This window comes from Canis lupus, chromosome 1 (assembly GCF_003254725.2).
Source record: "Canis lupus dingo isolate Sandy chromosome 1, ASM325472v2, whole genome shotgun sequence".
NCBI lineage: Eukaryota > Metazoa > Chordata > Mammalia > Carnivora > Canidae > Canis > Canis lupus.
In genome coordinates, this window is record NC_064243.1 from 103,973,923 (window position 1) to 103,994,663 (window position 20,741).

The 20,741-nt window shown below is 39.4% G+C and overlaps 1 protein-coding gene across 1 annotated transcript in view; it reads left to right on the top strand.

Annotated features, from left to right (window-relative positions):
• Window positions 1-20,741, top strand: part of LOC112643685 (zinc finger protein 91-like) — a 231,578-nt gene that overhangs the window by 101,060 nt on the left and 109,777 nt on the right.

Consider the following 20,741-nt stretch of genomic DNA (forward strand, 5'->3'; position numbering starts at 1 on the left):
CCACATCGGACTCTCTGCATGGAGCCTGCTTCTCCCTCTGCCTGTGTCTGTGCCTCTCTCTCTCTGTATGTCTCTCATGAAGTAAAAAAAAAAAAGGAGCAAAACAGTGAGTGGCAAGAATTGGTATTGTCCACATCATAAACTGCAATTTTAACTCCTTATTTTTGTATTGGTAGTACTTGAAAGTGGAGGTCATGATATGAAAATTTGAAACTCCTCTTGCGTGTTCCTATTGGGCTGTTGGTCAAATGTATTTGGCAAGTCATTTTCTCAAAATCTACAATGTCCTCTAGTGGATCGAAAATTAAAATCTCTAGCAATATTCCTATTGGTGTTTTCTAATAAACAGGTCTTGTGTGGAAGCCAGACTTCGTCATTTTCTTGGTGGAAGAGAAGCAGCTCTGGGATGTGAAGAGAAAGGAGACAGTACCCTTCCATCCAGGTAGGTGAGAGTGATTGATGTGGATGATAGAGATGAGATCCAAAGTGAAGCAGGAGGAGTGACCTTAACTTCTTGTTCGAGTAGCTCTCCTTGAATGGCAATTAGTTTGAGGAGCATAGTTGAATTTTTCCCCTTTCAAAGAGGGACGCCTGCTACGCAATGTTATCAAGCTCTGTCTATTCTTTGAGGGTTCTCCTCTAGCTCCAGTGATGTTCCATCACTTCCACAGTGGAGCCAGGAGACTACCTCCAGAGTGGGAGGGTCTCCATAATCTGAGAGCTTCTGCATGGCTTTGAGGGCTCTGTGAAAATCTCCATGTTTCTCAGGATCTCAATGCTAATCCCTTTGTGAGTTCTGTTTTGTTTCACGTGACAAATGTGTCAGGGTACTTGTAGGTGTATTGGGGTTTGGTTGTGGTGCAGAAATCCAGAACACTGGAGACAGATATCACATGTTTTCTGGTTTATGCTTTCCAGTGTTATTGTGGCTTTCATCTTCATTGTATAAAATTGAGAATCAGTAATTTCTTTTTTGTTTTAAAGATTTTATTTATTCATGAGAGACACACAGAGAGAGGCAGAGACATAGACAGAAGGAGAGGCAGGCTCCTCTTGGGGAACCTGATGTGGGACTCGATCCTAGGACTCCAGGATCATGCCCTGAGACGAAAGCAGACGCTCAGCTCCTGAGCCACCTAGGCGTCCCGAGAATCAGTAATTTCATTAGATAATAAAAGACCTCCCTAAAATGAGAAAATCTAATCCTCTATTTCACTTTAAACTTAATTTTTTTGTATTAAATAATATTAGAAATTTGTATGTATGTTCCATTCCATTTGTTTGTATGTTCCATTCTTCAGTGTTGAAAGAATGTAAATGTATGTTTCCCAATATTCCTTATATAATGCCATAGGTGATACATGACATTCATCTTTGATTTTCTTATATCAAAAGTTGTGATGTGGGGCAACGCTGGTGACCCAGCGGTTTAGCGCTGCCTTCAGCCCAGGGCATGATCCTCGAGACCCGGGATCAAGACCCACATCGGGCTCCCTGCATGGAGCCCGCTTCTCCCTTTGTCTGTGTCTCTGTCTCTCTCTCTCTCTCTGTGTCTCTCATGAATAAATAAATAAAGTCTTAAAAAAAAAGTTGTGATGTGATGTGGACATTTGTTTATAAAAAGTAAGATGGATAATTAGTAATATTTCCATATTAAAAAAAGTTTGTTTATAAATTTAATTTTATATCCAGAAAAATTAACCATTAGGCTTTTCTTCTACTTTGCTCAGAATGTAACTGAATTTAATTCCAAATAGTTATTTTTTACAAAGAATTGCCAGCATATTTTACAATATGATGGTATTTCTTTGTTTTGAAATGAAGGATTTATTTATTTATTTATCCATACATCTATCTATCTATTTCCATCTATCTATCTATTTATTTATTTATTTTTGGTGCTTGGTTCTTATTTTTCTCCTTTTTAAAGTTTTATTTATTTAAGAGACTGAGAGAGAGGGAGAGTTCATGAGTTGTAGCATGATGAGGGGTAGAGTCAGAGGGAGAGGTAGAGGGAAAGGGACAAATTCTCAAGTAGATTACCTATTGAGCATGGAGTCCCTCATGGGGCTCCATCCCACAACCCTGAGATCACGACCTGAGCCAAAGTCGAGTCAGATGCTTAACCGACTGAGCCATATCGGTGCTTGGTTCTAAAGAATGGATTATAGCCTTGCATTCTGTGTAACAGCAGGGATATATTAATAACGTAATACATTTTTAAATGTCTTTTAAGTGCCTATTCATAAAAATTTTCTATTAGAACTTTTCATGGAATAGTTTAATATATATTCTTTATAATTTTACTGTCAATGAATACATGCCAATAATTTTAAATGCTTTGTTTTCATGGGTACACAATCATAGTTTATATAAAATGTTTCTTTTTAAAAATTCATCCATTGTTTTATGAAGACTTTATCTTTTTCTTTTTTTAAGATTTTATTTATTTATTCATGAGAGAGAAAGAGGCAGAGACACAGGCAGAGGGAGAAGCAGGCTCCATGCAGGGAGCCCAAAGTGGCACTGGATCCCAGGATTCCAGGATCATGCCCTGGCCAAAGGAAGATGCTCCACCACTGAGCCATCCAGGCATCCCTGAAAACTTTATCTATTAGAACAAGGACAAGCAATAAGCAGAATCCCCATACTAGGCTCCATCCCAGTACCCCAAGATCATGAAGTGAGCTAAAGTTAGACTTCAACCACCTGAGCCACTCAAGCACCCCAACATTCATCTGTTTTCATGTGGAATTCTTTGAGTTAAATTATGTCTTATTCTGGTTCTACAATTCCATAATAATGTGCTTCGTTTTGTGTGGGACCTTCCACAGTATTATTTAGTAGCGGTATCATTGTTACCTGTGTGTTTTATTAGAGGATGACAATATTCAACTCCATAGATTTCAAGATAGCATGAATTTAACTCAAATATGAATCAGCTCTGTAGTTTCTCCATTGGTTGAACAAATGCTCACCTTTGGTCTGAGGAGCCAGCACAGTACATCCAGAGGGTGCTGTCATTCCCTCTGTCTACATGTCATGCACGATAGAAGTAAACTCCTGAGGCAGCAGCCAAGAAGCCAGATCACTGAACATACAGGTCACTCATTTGTTTCTTTCCTAAGGTGAGATAAGTTTTTTTCTCACAGTGTGGCCATGGAATGTCAGGGACGGTGAGCTACTGTTTTGGGCAAGTGTCACAGATTTTCTTGGTCTCTTTGATGTGGCTTTTCTTCATCTGTACCTGTCGGGGTAGGGGTGGGGTGTTATGTTCTAACTGGCTTCTGGAGCACTGAAAACAGTAATTTAGTCCATTTTTGTCTCCACGGAGGAGAGGAAGATCTTGGTGGTTTCTGTTTCTCCATTCATCTGATGTGCTATGATAGATATTAAGTTTGCACATTAACATTTTAACATATATGCATATGAGTCTACTGAGTGTGATAACTTATTTTGTATCTTTTAGTTGTGTCTTTCCATTACACCCAAGGCCTATTGGCAAAGACCAGCAAAGAAGATTCATTTTTTAGAGTGATATGGGAAGCTGTGGCCCTGAGTATTTATGCTTAATGAATAACTGGGAAGGTGATGGAGGGGTAGTGGAGGACAGGAAGGATGTTATGATGGATATAACCCTAGTGGGACAGTTAGCCATAATGAAATCGTTCCTGCCAGAAAAAATGAGGCATAGAACACATTCAGGGAAACACCCCAGCTTATGTCAGTTATATTTACAGAACAATGTCTTTGAGCCCCAGGACAATAATCCATTTCTTTCAACATAACATATTCTCTGGAAGGACATATAAAAATTCTGTTTAGTCACCTAGTCCATGTTGAAAGTTCCTTTTTTTTTTTCTTCTAAGATTTTACTTATTCATGAGAGACACAGAGGCAAAGACCTAGGCAGAGAGAGGAGAAGCAGGATCCATTCAGGAGCCTGAAGCGGGACTCGATGCTGGAACTCCAGGTTCATGTCTTGAACCGAAGGCAGATGCTCAACTGCTGAGCCACCTTAGGTGTCCCACATGCTGAAAGTTTCATTCAGAGGATTTAAATATAAGATTAGTTTAATCATTCACTGATACATTTCTGACTATTAGACATTTAAAAATGAAGATAAAAATTCTATTTGTGATTGATTTGAGAAATCCTTTTCAGAAGGTTCATTATTCTTCCACCAACATATAAACCTTCCTTGTTGCAAACTCTCTAATATTGAGAAACATCTATGCCTTTATCCCAACATCACTGTGTGATAGTTACCACATAATACTTAATTTGGAGCAAGTTTTTATGTGTTGTGCACTTAGGAATGCCTTAGGTTAACACTGTATCAACCATAATTACTGAGGTGTTTATAAAGGAGACAAAACTTACCAATGCGATGAATCTGGGAAAAACATCAATCAAGAGTCAAATCCTAATAAACATCAGAGAATTCAGTTTCCAGAGAACTAGCATCATAGTAATAAATGTGGCAAAGTTTTTATGATAGCTCAAATCTTATTGTACATCATTGTATCTTTACTGAAGCAAAGACTAAAAAAGAGTGTGGCAAACCTTTTAACTAGTCTTCATGACTCACTCAAAAACAGACAATTCATAATGGTAAGAAATATTACTAATGTAAACAATGGCAAATACCTCAACTGTCTCTCAAAACTTACCAATATAAGGTAATACATAGTGCAGACAATGCTGACAAATGTTTAAAAAAGTGTGGCAAAGTCTTCAAGCAGAACTACAAACTTTCTGAGCATCGGAGAATGCATAATATATGAAACTCTACAAATATAAGGAATGTGATAAAGCATTTAATTCATCATCAAAAGTATTCAACATGAGATAATACATTCTGGGGAGATAGCTTACAAATGTCAAGAATAGTGGTAAAGTCTTTACTAGAACCTTTACTCAACATCAGAGAAAGCATACTAGATAGAAAATTTAAGAATGTAATGACTGATGAATGACCTTTTTTTCTAATATACAGTTCGGGAAAAAAGAGTCTTTATAAAGGACAAAAATATTAAAGATGTAAACAACTTGATAAGTATGTGCAATAGAAAGGCAAGCCTAAATAAATCAGAGTATTCCCAGCAGAAAGCACTAAGTCAATATCATGTTTCAGACATGATTCTAAATCAGGGTATTTATTATAAAGAAAAATAAAATTTAAATGACCAAGATCAATTACATTTTAGCCTTGGGTAGTGCAGGCATGAGGGGCCCCAACCCCCTTTAGAATTGAAAATCTGTATAATTTGAGTCCCCCAAACTTAAAACCATTTGTACTTTACCATGGAAATACCATATTGTTGAAACTTTACCTGGAACATTAACAGTTCATCATTTCTTCTTCTTTTTTTAAAGATTTATTATTATTATTATTATTAAAAGACTTTATTTATTTGTTTGTTTGTTTGTTTGTTTATGAGAGACACAGAGAGGCAGAGACACAGGCAGAGGGAAAAGCAGGCTCCATGTAGGGAGCCTGACGTGGGATTTGATCCCGGGACTCGAGGAGTATGGCCTGGGCCGAAGGCAGGAGCTAAACTGCTGAGCCATCCAGGGATCCCCTCTTTAATGTTTTTTAAGTGCTTGTTCATAAAATTTTATTTATAGCTTTTTATGATTGATTTCAATGAATTTTTTTTTAATAATTTTATGGTCAGTGAAGACATGCCAATAAAATGCTTGTTTTTCAAGGGTACCAGGACACAGTTTAAAATTATGGCTATAGGGGCAGCCTAGACTAGGAACTTGATCCCAGGACCCCGGGATCACAACCTTTTTTCCCAATGGCCCTAAATCTCAAATTATTTGAAATTAATTTTCCCCACATTTATTTTTATAACTTTTCTTCCTTTTTGTAACTGCTGGGATGTGATGGTGTTTTAAATTTTAACAAGGATGGTATAGAAGTATTATTGATAGTGTAGGTAGACAAATATGTGATACTGTTGATTTGTATTCCAATTTGTATAACCAGACTACCTGAAGGGTCTTTGAACTGACTCTAGCTCCACCTAATAGTAAATATACCAGATAACATCCCCCAAAGTCAGACAAATATAAGTTCCTGATAGGACTTTCCCAGTGGCCTTTGTGGCAGAGTGTCTACTCCCGGTGTATTTACCATGAGCACCCTTTATTATTATTATTTTTTTAAAGATTTTATTTATTTATTCATGAGGGACACAGAGAGAAGCAGAGGCAGAGAGACACAGGCAGAGGGAGAAGCAGGCTCCACGCAGGGAGCCCGATGTGGGACTTGATCCCGGGTCTCCAGGATCAAGCCCTGGGCTGAAGGCGGCGCTAAACTGCTGAGCCACCCGGGCTGCCCCCATGAGCACCCTTTAAAGAAGAGTCCCACAGTTTACCTTACTCCACTCATTTGGGTTCAAATTGTGCATTCTAGACTTGGCCCAGCAACTCCAAACCCACCAGCTATGGTCCTTAAGAAAGACATCTGCCCCAGTTCCTTCCATTTTCTTTGCCTGCACTCAGTCTTGACCAGTTCATGTTGTCCCTCAAGGTATATTATGTACACCTTCCAGGATCTATGACTAATAATGGTTCACCATCTAATGCGCAGAGGTTCTACTTTACTGCTAGTTGAACAAAGTCAATAGTAATAGAATATAAGGTATACCTACAGAAGTCTCAATCACTAGATTAAAACTTTTTCCCTCTATTTTCCTTTGTTTATGTTTTTTTGTGAGCATATGGAACACAGAAGTTTATGGTTTTGATGTGCACAGAATGCAATATGTTATATTAAGCTAAAGATACATTTTGGAGTAAACTAGGGATAAGTAAGAGTGAGTGAGTGTGTGTGTGTGTGTGTGTGTGTGTGTACACACCTATATCTTCAGAAGGAAGGGGAATATTGGATCCGAAGAGATAATTCCACATTTCAAAATTGATGATTGTCTTGCAAAGACAGATACTACAGATTTTTAACAGGAATCCTTTTCTCTACATTGTATAGAATTTATTTCCCCTAAATATCATGTATTTTGGTTTGAGAATCTTCCATGCAAATCTTGTCTTTCTTACCTAACCGTAAGTCATATAGGATGTGTACCCTGTTTTCCTTGTTCCAGTGTTCAGGAACTGTTGCTCAGACAACTTGCTCACAGATTTTTATGAATGGTTCATATGAAATTCAGAAATTAATTTGAATACGGGCATAATTCTACAATGAGCACATTAAATTCCATGTAGTTTAATTTATCCATTTCCCTTAAAAGAACCCTAAGTGGGAGGCTGGGTGGCTCAGCCATTGAGCATCTGCCTTTGGCTCAGTACCTGACCCCAGATCCAGGGATCTAGTCTTGCATTGGGCTCCCTGTGGGGAGCCTGCTTCTCCCTCTGCCTGTGTCTTTGCCTCTCTGTGTCTCTCATGAATAAATAAATAAAATATTAAAAAAAAAAGAACCCTAAGCAAGATTTCTTTAGTTATTATTCTTTTCTCTTCAAGAAAGTGGCATGATCCAAGTTGTATACTTTTCTGTAGCAAGTTAATTAGGAAACTTGGAGACTTCCTAAGTCATTGGTTGCTTTAACATATATTTGAAGGTAACAAACATGATACAGTGCTGGGTGCTTAGATGTTCTAAAGTTAGGAAGAAAACATCTTCTATTATGAAGGATGATACAGCCCATGGTAGGAAATAGAAGGCATCTAGGCTGAATCATTGGCATAAATTCTTCATGTGGGGAATGGACACTGTCTAAGACTTCGATCGTGACTCTGAATCTAGAAAGATAAATTTTACTTGTTTTCTTTTCCAATCTTCTCTAGTTTTTCGGTGTCCTCATCTCTATTCCAGTGATGTAGACATCACAGCTGTCTGTCCTTCCTTCCTGTTATTGGAGACCCCAGTTTCACTGCTCTCTGCCTCCAGCATAAGCCATTCAGGCCCTTATAGGTTCTTAGGATTGGTTTGAAATTTTTAAATTCAATGGTAAATGGTTGGTGACAGAATAATTTGAAGCCATTTCTGGTATGTATGTATGTATGTATGTATGTATTTATTTATTTATTTATTTATTTAAGATTTTATTTATTTATTCATAACAGACACACAAAGAGAGAGAGAGGCAGAGACACAGGCAGAGGGAGAAGCAGGCTCCATGCAGGGAGCCTGATGTGGGACTCGATCCCGGGACTCTGAGATCAGGCCCTGGGCTGAAGGCAGCACTAAACTGCTGAGCCAGCCAGGCTGCCCCCATATCTGATATTTAAATACTATGTTGTTACCACTACCCTGGAAGAGGAGGAAAATACCATCAATGGGCCACAGGCTTAATTTAGGAACTTGTCACTGAGAGTTGTAAAGACAGAAGAACATGATGATACAGTTTGAGAGGAAGATAAGTCCTATAACAAATAGGGAGAACTCTTGAAATGTGAGGAAAGATCTGGTAGGGAGCTCACTTTGGTCATTGTAAGGTGTTATGAACCTACTTGTGGTGTGCAAATGTGACAGAGATGGGGACTAGGAAATATAGTGGTTTTCTGAGTCGAGGGAAGTCAGATCCTTTTCTTATGATTTAATGAGTTCCCTGGTTGTCCTGAGGACCAATTGCTGTTGGATGACAGAAACTATACTTTCCCAGGCCCAGCTGTGTGATGGTGGATGGAGAGGGGATATTGGATGATTTAAATATTGTGGGCATAGTTTGAAGATGTTACGTGACAGAGTAGGTGTTGAAGATGAAGAAGGCTGCCCACTACTAGTCAGAAACCAGCAAGGCATGCATTTTGAGGTTACACAAAGCACTAGTATCCCAGGTATGTAACCCCAACATGGGTCTAATCTAATAGAAATGGTTGACCTCCCAAGGTTTCTGACCTGAAGCTGCAAGGACCTCCCTTACTTCCACTCCACTCCATGATGAGTTTAATCCTGTGCTCTGGACTGCATGTAAGGCACTGATTAGTTGAGAAGCAGGTCTCCAGTCACTGGCAGTGAGTGTTTTCTGCTTTAAACAGCCTACCCAGTTTTTAGGCTAAATGTCCCTGTGTTGTTTCACAGCCCATGCCATCCTTACACCTATCCTGATCTGAGTGGAGAGAGGATTTTTATCACTTGTAGAAATTGATGAAATAAAATTGTGTAGCATGTTATACTCACATTTAACATTTGTTCAATTCAGGGGCAATAATTTATTTTTCAGTAGCTGTATCATGGTTGTCAGCTTTGTCATGAAAAGATTTCTGTGTATATATAGAAAAGAAGATGTTTATTTTGTGTTATGAAAACAGTGAGTAGGTAGATTCTCAGATCTGATAAAGTGGCTCAGATATTCTAGAGTATATTCTCATTTTTCCATTTCTTCTTTCTGATATATCTACCTGTAGGCATTGTGCCTTATACTTGTTCTCTCATGTCTCCAAATACCTGCCCCACCACCAGGCTTCAAACTATGATCCAGACAGCAAAGGGGCAGTGTAAATCAGATAAGACTTAAGAAATTTTAAGATATTTTTAAAAATTTATTTGAAAGAGAGTGAGCGCAAGCAAGGGGAACTGCAGATGGAGAGGGAGAAGCAGGTTCCCTGCTGAGCAGGGAACCCAATGCAGGATTCAATCTCAGGACCATGGAATCTTGACTGGATCCAGGAATACAGTTAACTGACTGAGCCACCCAGGCACTGCTGGGACTTAGGAAATTTGATTTGAAGCCTTTCTGTTTTTGTTCGGAGAAGATCATCCTCCCTAAGGTACTACTCTCACTGAGTCATTGACCAACACTCTGTCATAGGTGCCTGTCTAAGTACAAATATATAACTGTAGCACAGATGGACATCTAAGATGTTTGCAAATGTGTCTTATTCTCTGAACTTTTCCCAGCATCCAACAGAAAGGGAATCATACTTTGCCTTGAAACCATCTGTTAGAAAAATCCCCTCAAATTTAGAGTATTCTTAACCTTAATGTACAGGGATTATTTTTTTTAAGATTTTACTTATTTATTCATGATAGAGACAGGCAGAGACATAGGCAGAGGGAGAAGCAGGCTCCATGCAGGAAGTCCAATGCGGGACTCAATCACAGAACTCCAGGATCACGGCCCGGGCTGAAGGCAGGTACTAAGCTGCTAAGCCACCCACATGTCCCATTGCACAGGGATTTTTATGCTGCATGTAAACAGAGTGCTAAAGAATTGCTAAAGCCTGTAATTGCTTATGGTCTCATGATAAAAGTCGTCTAGGACAGCATTATAGTGAGAATGCTATATTTAATTCCATTTAATATATAACATGTATTAATATCTTAAATGCATTTCATAATTTACTTGATAAAATATTTATATAAATTTCAATTCACTATAATTTGGATTTCATTTATGAGTATGAATAGCAGTGTATTTGGGGTGATCCCAGGAAGCTCAAGGAGGGTATTGAGAGAAAAGAGAAATGAAAGAGGAGGAAGCCAAGACAGACTCTGTTAGAGTTGGATTCATTTTGGAATAAAGAAAATGTGTGTTGTGTATGTTGTGTGTGTATATGTCACAATACTAACATGACCACAAGCATGAAGGTTTTTAAGAGTGACTTACCTGTGGATAACTCAGGGATTACCTGTGACTTATTTTCTGCAGAGGCTGTCAAATGTAGTCTGGATCAGATTCACTAGGAGGAAAAATCTGTAAATCTTCGATTGTTGTGCCTATCCCCACATTACCATGTCTATAGTTCTGGGGTGCAGCCCCCTACATTTTCTTTCCTATTTCTTCTCAGGTGCCTGTTTAGGGAACACATATTGAGACCCAGTGTCTTGGGACACATATATAGTTGTGTTGCTCAGGAAGGGCATTAGCCTATGAAAAATGTACTCAGATCCACAGGTATGTGATCCTGGTTCTCCCAGGTGTGAAAGTGGACTTGTGTGTGTGCTGTGCCTTTCCTATGTTTTCACATTGGATACTTGACCTCTGTGTTTAGTTCTTGGTAGACAAGTGAAAGACACTGGGGCTACATGTGTGTGGTTTGGGCTGGAATTTCCAGTTTGAAGTCCCATGGAGGCCATTGTATGTGAAGACTTCACAGTGAACCGTTCGTTGAGTGACAAAGAGGAAAGATAATCTAAGCACAAGTCACCTTCTGGAAGGGCATTTGACCTGGGAACCTCAGGGTGATGTGTAGGATATCCAGGTTCAAACTCTGACTCTACCAATATTGAGATAATCACTAAACCTTCCTTTTTTTTTTTTTAATAAAGATTTATTGATTTATTTATTTATTTATTTATTTATTTATTTATTTATTTATTTATGAGAGAGAGAGAGAGAGAGAGTCAGAGACACAGGCAGAGGGAGAAGCAAGCTCCCTGCACGGAGCCTGATGCGGGACTCAATCCCGGGACTCCAGGATCATGCCCTGAGCCAGACAGTCAGTCGCTCAAGCGCTGAGCCACCCAGGCATCCCTACATGGGATGTTTTTGTTTCTTTTTATCCAGTTCTTTCCTCCTATTTTTGTTTCTGCTTTAGGAAAATTACTGTGGAACATATTCAAGCAAAGTTTAGTGTTACCAGAAACATTTCGTTTATTTATGTTTAATATTCCAGTGGAGATAATGGGGTTTTGATTTACCAAGTTTTTATGTTTATCCTTACACTCTATTTTTTAATTATTTGTATGCTATGTTTTCCTATGTGTATTTTAAGAAAATAATTATACATTTTATTCTTTTTCTGTGAACTCTGTATACTCAGTACCATATTGCTTTAACTACAAATTAAAGCATGCTTTAAAAAAATGCATTTTAAATCTAGGCACAGTGTGAAATTACACCCTACTGTTAATTTCAACTTGTCGGTATATGTACATTGTGATACTTATCTATTTAGAGGGTTTTTTTTTTTTAAGTAAAGTAATATGTGGAAATCATAAGTAAACAGCTCAATGAAATTTTACTAACTGATCACATCTCTCTATAAGCCACTGAGATCAAGAAACAGAATATTGTTTGTCTTCTAAAGTTCCCCTTGAGGGGCAGCCTGGGTGGCTCAATGGTTTAGCACCTGCCTTTGGCCCAGGGCCTGATTCTGGAAACCCGGGATCGAGTCCCACATCGGGCTCCCTGCGTGGAGCCTGCTTCTCCCTCTGCCTGTGTCTCTACCTCTCTCTGTGTGTCTCCCATGAATGGATAGGTGAAATCTTTTTAAAAAAATAAAATAAAATTCTCCTTGAGCTCCTCAGTAACTTCCCGCAAAGCTCACACTTCTTTAACACATAAGGCAAGAGTTTGTTGTCCTCCTTTTGTACTTAATGTAAAAGTAATCAGGCAACCGGAACTCTTTGGTATTTGGCTTTTTTTTTTTCCACTTATCGTTTGTGAACTTAACTGTATCTTCTGCATATTGTTCATCTTTCATTAGAATGGATCTATACGATTCCATTTTGTGAATATCAATTAATTGCATCATTCTGTTAATGGACAGGTGGATGGTTCTCAGTGTAGGACTATCATGAATAGTTCTGGCATGTAAGAGCTGTATCTTTGAATGGAACATACACACGTATCTACTGGCTATATATGTGGGAGCAAATTGTTGGTAAATATGTTGAGATATGTTCAGCTCTTAGAGATACTATCAAAATCTTTGTACCAGTTTTCTTTTTTTTTTTTTTTTAATTTTTATTTATTTATGATAGTCACACAGAGAGAGAGAGAGAGAGAGAGGCAGAGACGCACACAGGCAGAGGGAGAAGCAGGCTCCATGCACTGGGAGCCCGATGTGGGATTCGATCCCGGGTCTCCAGGATCGCGCCCTGGGCCAAAGGCAGGCGCCAAACCGCTGCGCCACCCAGGGATCCCCGTACCAGTTTTCTTATTTATTTATTCATTCATTCATTCATTCATTCATTCATTCATTCACGAGAGACAGAGAGAGAGAGAGAGAGAGAGAGAGAGGAAGGCAGAGACAGGCAGAGGGAGAAGCAGGCTCCATGCAGGGAGCCCGATGTGGGACTCGATTCCGGGACTCCAGGTGACACCCTGGGCTGAAGGTGGCACTAAACCGCTGAGCCACCCAGGCTGCCCCTTTGTTCCAATTTTCACACGCACCACCAGTGTATGGGATTTCTGGCTTATCCACATACTTTCAAAAACTTTCTAGTTTATGTCATTTTCACAGTCAGCCTCTGGTTGCTATGTGATGTTACCAACTGTTGGTTGTACTTGCTTTTTGTTGTTTTTCATGCTTTCTGTTAGTATGACATTGGGTTAACCTTTGGATAATATCCTTTTCCAAATGTCTAGTTAGTTTCTCCTTTTTAGTGTTGTGATAGCTTTTTTTTTGTTTTAAGGTTTATTTATTTTTAGAACAACAGAGAACTAGAGAGAGACCCAAAGTAAGGAGGGACAGAGGGAGAGAAAATCGGAAGAAAACTCTGCATTGAGTGTGGAGCCCAGCGTGGAGCTCAGTCAGTCTCTTGAGCCTGAGATTATGAGTGGAGCCAAAACCAAAAGTCCCATACTTAAGGGACTGAGCCACCCAAGACTCCAGTTGTTGATATCTTTTTCTTCAAGCTTTGTGGTTTTATATATATATGCTGAGAATGAGTCTTTTGTCTCCTTTCTTACTCTACCTATATTTCTATCTTTTGAGATTGTGATTCAGAACAGTTCTTACTTTTTTTTTTAAGATTTATTTATTTATTTCTGAGAGAGAGAGAGAGAGCAAGCAGGGGAAGGGGCTGAGAGAACGTAGAAAACCACAAGCCGACTCCCCACCAAGACTCAAGCTGGATATGCGTCTCTATCTCAGGACCTTGAGACCATGACCTGAGCTGAAATCAGGAGTTGGACACTTAACTCACTGAGCCACCCAGGTACCCTGAGAGTTCTTAATTTTAATGTAATCCAATGTGTCGTTTCACTCTTCATGGTTAGTAATTTTTTCACTTTTAGAAATCTCTTATACCAAAGCCACAGAGATAGAATGCTTTGTGTATTTCTAAAAACATCATTATCTTTACAATTTCAATTGGAAAAATGGGATGCCTGAGTGGCTCAGTGGTTAGGCGCCTGCCTTCGGCTCAGGTCATGATCCTGGGATCCCGGATCGAGTCCCGCATCAGGCTCCCTGTGAGGAGCCTGCCTCTTCCTCTGCCTATATCTCTGCCTCTCTCTCTCTCAGTCTGTGTCTCTCATGAGTAAATAAATAAGTCTTTTAGGAAAAAAAAAAAAGACAATTTCAATCGGAAATTATTGTGTTGCATGCTTTGTGTGCCAACTGAAGTTTTATGTTTTTTCTTTTCATTTGTTTGTACAAGTCTTCACATGCATGAACACCACCACAATCTTGGAGCAGACTTCTCTAATTTCTCTCCATCTTTTCCTGCTTCTAGTGGTGTTTACAAATCTCACAGGACCACATACTCAATATCAGGTTTTTTTTTTGTTTGTTTGTTTTTTTAAAGATTTTATTTATTTATTCATGAGAGACAGAACGAGATGCAGAGACACAGGCAGAGGGAGAAGCCGGCTCCATGTAAGGAGCCTGATGTGGGACTCGATCCCTAAACTCCAGGATCATGCCCCGAGCTGAAGGCAGACGCTCAACTGCTGAGCCACTCAGGTGTCCCTCAATGTTAGTTTTGATGTCAAAAACCTTCTACGGGGGGATCCCTGGGTGGCTCAGCAGTTTAACACCTGCCTTTGGCCCGGGGCATGATCCTGGATCCCGGGATCAAGACCCATGTCGGGCTCCCTGCATGGAGCCTACTTCTCCCTCTGCCTATGTCTCTGCCTCTTTCTCTCTCTCTCTCTCTGTCTCTCATGAATAAATAAATAAAATCTTTTAAAAAAATTCTTCTATGGGCCTCTTTGCTCAGAAGAATGATTACTCCTATATTCCTATAGGAATATTCCTATAGCATAATGGCCTCCGGGGACTTGACAATAGCAATAATCTCTGTGTTGAGGCTGTAACTGCAATCTTGGAGACCTGATAAGTGTTTTACCATTACCTCTCTTTATTTCACTGGAGGTAGGCTAAGTTCTATAGCTTTTATTGCCAAGCATAGAAATATAGTGAACTCATTGGTCATTGTCTCTAAAGGAGTCCCACCTCCAGTGACAGATTTTGGGTGAAAGGATTTCTGCCATGAATGTGGATGTACAATTCTTTGGTATATTTACAGAGTGGCTAGGTGTGGGTCCATTGTGGTACAAAGTGTGTCATGGGTGTCTTCCAGGCCATTAAGAGTAACTGTTCAGGGGCAACCCAGGTGGCTTAGCGGTTTAGCGCTGCCTGCAGCCCGGGGTGTGATCCTGGAGACCAGGGATCGAATCCCATGTCAGGCTCCCTGCGTGGAGCCTGCTTCTCCCTCTGCCCGCCCCCACCCCCCATGAATAAATAAAAATCTTTAAAAAAAAAAAAAAAGATTAAAAAAAAAAAAGAGTAGCTGTTCAGATGCTGTTTAGAAGGAGCTTGAAGTAGAAGCTTCCAGGTACATTGAGTTTTTAATTTTCTTCTGCATGTCACTGCCAAATGGGCAGTGAAACAGCATAAAGGAAAATGAATTTTGGATACTGACGTGAATATCAGAAGAAAATCATACATTTGGTGTATATAGCATTGTTACTATTCTTTGAAATTGTGTGGTGAACTACTGATCCTGACCTTGATTTTCATCAGGTACAGGGACTCAGAGTAGGTCAACTACATTCATAGGATTAACATTTCCTCCAGATTTTCACCTATGTTCAGGGCAATCCAAAGTATTTTTGTCCTTGTCACCACCTCTTTTTCACTTTACATCATCTCACCCATCTTTTAGGTCTATGCTCTGATGTTTCATAATGATGGTCAGTGAATACCTCTGCCCGAATCATGTGCCCCAATTTCTTTCTTTCTTTTTTTTTTTTAAAGATTGATTTATTTATTCATGAGAGACCCAGAGAGAGAAGGGCAGGGACACATTGTGGGGAGCCCAATGCAGGACTCAATCCTGGACCCGAGGATCATGCCCTGAGCCGAAAGCAAATGCTCACCGCTGAGCCACCTAGGCGTCCCCATGTGCCCTAATTTCTATTTTCCAATTCTTAACCCTTTTATTGTAATAATCCATGATTCCAGTGTATCCAGGATATACTTTACTTATGTAAGAAGTACAAAATCCTCTCATCCTGTACAAATCTCTCTTACCTGTAAGATATATGCTCTTACACAGTTTAGTGTTTCTTTAGTTGTGTCCCTTAGAAAGCTCACTACAGAAATTTAAGGTGGACCCACATGGGTATTGGGATTTCTTTATGTTGTTGGATGCAAGATACACAGTGATATTGCAGAAGTAAATGATACAGCTCACCTGATTCTTCTGCATCATGTCTTGCTATTCATAGCCTTGGTAAATATTTCTGATGCAAACTTATAGATTTTATTCCAGGTCCTGTGTCAGAGTATTTAATAAGGTGGGGTACATATGGGAAAATTAGGCAAGAGCTGTATGCCAAGGTCAAACTGACTGGTGGATATTGTTGGGAAAAAAATTTTCTCTGGGTTTAAGTTTCTCCATGTATTATGGATAGAGGCATTGAAAATTTTTATTCTGTCATTCCATTGATGTCTGTGTATAAAAAGGATTTGGAATATAGTGATAGTATCTTACTTTTGGGTAGAGGACAGACTTGTTTATTGTATAGGAAAACAAATGTCTCCTTGCATGGTAAATTTGGGGCAGACATGCCAGATGTTCCTTTAACATATTAGCGTTTCCTATGTTCAGAGCCTCACAGATGTGATACTAACCCACTATATGTGCAGCATCTACCTATATCAGTTGGGGGTGGGGAGCTGGCAAGTGAAATTAGTGTGAATAAGACATATATGGTGTTCACTGTGTAATGAGCCATAATATGCTTGGACTTTGATCTAGGGGCCTCTTGTCATCTGCCAGCAGTGGAAAATTGTTAAGAGCCCAATCTGTTATGTTATAGAATATGTGTAATCATGGAATTTTTATACTTCGCAAGGTTTTTGTTGGACTTTATTCAAAAGGAAACAGTCACAGGTTTGTTTCTGGTTTTGTTCATTTGTGTTATTGTTTAGGTTGCACAATAAGTGAAATCATATGGTATTTGTCATTTTTTGACTTATTTCACATAGCATAATATCTTCTGTGTCTCTCCACATGATCACAAATGGCAAGAAACAACCAAAAGAGCAGAAACAGATCCATAAATACAGTGAATGTCCTGCTGGTGACCAGAATGAGACCAAGTGAAAAGATGGGCAAAATGGGTAAAGGGGAATGGAAAGTACTGAGTTCTAGTTATAGAATTAAATAAGTGGGATCCCTGGGTGGCGCAGCGGTTTAGCGCCTGCCTTTGGTCCAGGGTGCGATCCTGGAGACCCAGGATCGAATCCCACGTCGGGCTCCAGGTGCATGGAGCCTGCTTCTCCCTCTGCCTATGTCTCTGCCTCTCTCTCTCTCTCTCTCTGTGACTATCATAAATAAATAAAAATTAAACAAAAAGAAATAAGTTATGGGGAGAAAAGACACAGCACAGGGAATACACTAAATGCTTTTTTTTAAGATTTTTTTAATTTATTAATGAGAGCCACAGAGAGATAGAGGCAAAGATGCAGACAGAGGGAGAAGCAGGCCCCATGCAGGGATCCCAATGTGGGACTCGTCTCCGGTCTCCAGGACCACACTCCGGGCTGCAGGCGGCGCTAAACCGCTGCACCACCGGGGCTGCCCCCAAGCTTGGCATTTTTAAAGACTATTATAGACTCTCTAGGGTCTAAGCTAAAAACTCCTGCATTTCACCTGGAGTAGGTTGCACCTGCGTTACTTGTCAAAGAGGGAGGTATTCCAAGAATATATTTGGCATGATGACTGGAAGAAGGATAAATAAAATGAGTCTCAGAGAGCTGTAGCTGATCAAGTTCACTAGGCAGGGGTGTCACGTTAGCTTCAATGAAAAGCGAAGGGAGGAAAGGACTCCAGGCTCACCTTTTTGTCCTCTTCCCTATGTTGAGAACCCTTTAAAACTGTTTGTCTTCTGTGATGCAGGCCTGGAATTGTGCCTGGAACCTACGTGCTCATGATTTGACTGCCCAGAAGTTTTAGTATGCTTCAGATCATAGAAGTATTTTTTGGTTTTGTTCTTTTTTTTTTTTTTTTTTAATATAGTTGGTGTTCTTTGAATTGAAGCTGGATTGCATGCAGACTTGTTTCAGTCTCTTGGTTCCCATGTGAGATGTGCCTCTTCCTTCTATTTTTCCACCAGCTAGAAAGGAATCAATTTTTATGATTCTTTGGTTAAACCTTAAAGATAAATGAGGTAAGGAACCATAGATTAAACTCTGGCATTAGATGAACTTTGCCTAGTCCTTTTTCACTTGACTAGGTCAATAAGTTTATTTTTGTTCGTTTTAAAGATTTTATTTATTTATTTGAGAGAAAGAGAGCATGAGCAGGAGGAGTTGCAGAGGTATAAGCAGACTTCCTGCTGATCCCAAACCTCTACTCTGGGTTCTGTGTGGGGCTCCAAATGGGACTCAATCTCAGGACCCTAAGTTTAGGCCTGAGCCAAAGTCTTAACCAAATTAAGACTTAACCAAGTCTTGGGCAGCCCCGGTGGCGCAGCGGTTTGGCGCCGCCTGCAGCCTGGGGTGTGATCCTGGAGACCTGGGATCGGGTCCCGCATCGGGCTTCCTGCATGGAGCCTGCTTCTCCTCCTCCCTCTCCCTCTGCCTCTGTCTCTGCCTCTCTCTCTGTGTCTATGAATAAATAAATAAAATCTTAAAAAAAAAAAAAAATAGAAAGGCTTTCTTAAAAAAAAAAAAAAAAAAAAAGACTTAACCAAGTCTTAACTTAACCAAGTTAACCAGCCAGGCGCCTCTAGATCATTAAAGTTTATACACAGAGGTACGTACCTTGCTATGGGTACTCGCAGGTTAGAATAGAAGAATGTCATCATTGAACAAAAACAATTTGAGAGGACATTGGTCAGCATGAAGACTAGGACTTGTATCAAAACTACTTGTTGTGCTGGAGGACATTATTAAGTGAGGACAGGGCACCTCCAGAAGATGAGGTGCCCTCCACAATTCTCATACATCAGCTAAGCTCCCATGTCAAGGGTTTCTGGACCAAGCCTTTGTGATTCAGCTCATTAGAATGCAAAGAGGAGCCTGTGAAAAAGCCTGTGTTCACATCGGAAAGCCTAAACATACTTAAAAATTACAGAGTGTGGGTCCTACATGGGACTTAATAGTTGAATAATAAGGGTGTTTTCATGTTTACATTTAGATTATGACTTAGTTGTTGTTTTGGGCATTTATTTCACAGTACTTATTATATGATCTTTGAAGAATGTTAGGCACCTGACACCGGAGTGACCAATTAACAGGTTTATGCACTTCATTTTCTCTGTTCTCTTTGTCAGATCCCTCCACTAAGGTTAATAATTTTTCTCATTTATCAGTAAGTGTCTAGGGAGAATTTACTGAAAGATGTGCATAAATCATCTCAACCTGGAAATTCTCTTCTCTGTTTCATTTTGTTTGTAGTCTCCTTTTTTTTTTTTTAAATGTATTTATTTATTCATGAGAGACATCAAGAGAGGCAGAAGCAGGCAGGCTCCCTGCAGGAGTCCTATGCGGGACTTGATCCGGGAATTCCGGGATCACGCCCAAAGCAGATGTTCAACCCCTGTAAGCCACCCAGGCCCTGTAACCTCCTTTGAAAAATAAATGATCTCTCCTGTGTTTACTGGAGATAGTGGTATTTGAAGTGGAGATTGTAAATCAGCCTAGGTCCTGCAAGTTTCCATTTTGTTCTGTACTCATGTCACAGACCTACTTTACCTTAGCTCTTCTGTGTTGCTCTAGAGAAAGAAAACAGTTTATCATATATGTTCCGCTGTCTTAAAATTGTGAAATAAAACTCGGCACAAAGGTAAATGAAACAAAAACTTTCGATGCAATAGGAAACTCACAAACAATAGGTACTTCAGTTATAGCAATGTGTGTGTTTGTCTCTTGGTGTGTTTGCAAGTCAAAAAACCTTCATCCACAAATAGATTGCTAAGTTCTATGCCACTGAAGACATTTCTTCGTTTCCTGACGATAAATAATACTTCACCTATCACTTTTATTTTTTTATTCACTTTGTGATTTTTGTGTTTTATGCTCACTTACATCTTTTAGTTCATATGTTCTCTGGTTTAATTGTGCTTGCATTCCCATTGTCACTTTCAAACCTACTATGAACCTTCTTTTAGAGTTGCCTCTGTACACTGATCTGTGTTTCCTCTTAGACAAATTCAATGTCAAACAATCTGGGGTAAAACTCAGACTCTACTATTACTGAAGTTTTGCCAAGATAGTTTTTGAAGGACAAAAAACAATTCTCTTCTCATAGGTTATTGTGGATTCATGGGTGGATTTATGAAAAATTGTTAAAATGTTATGTGGTGGAAAGTAATATGTTCAAGAATTGTTGTTTCTGTTCTTTGTATTAGAAATTGTAGGAAGCCTGGGTGGCTCAGCCGTTTAGTGCCTGCCTTTTGGCCGGTGTGTGATCCTGGAGTCCCAGGATGGAGTCTCATGTCAGGCTCCCTGCATGGAGACTGCTTCTCTTTCTCTCTCTTGAATAAATAAATAAAATATTTATTTTACTTTATTTTACTTAATAAATAAAATCTTTAAAAATTGTAATTTCCACAATATTATTTTTTTCTTAAGATTTTATTTA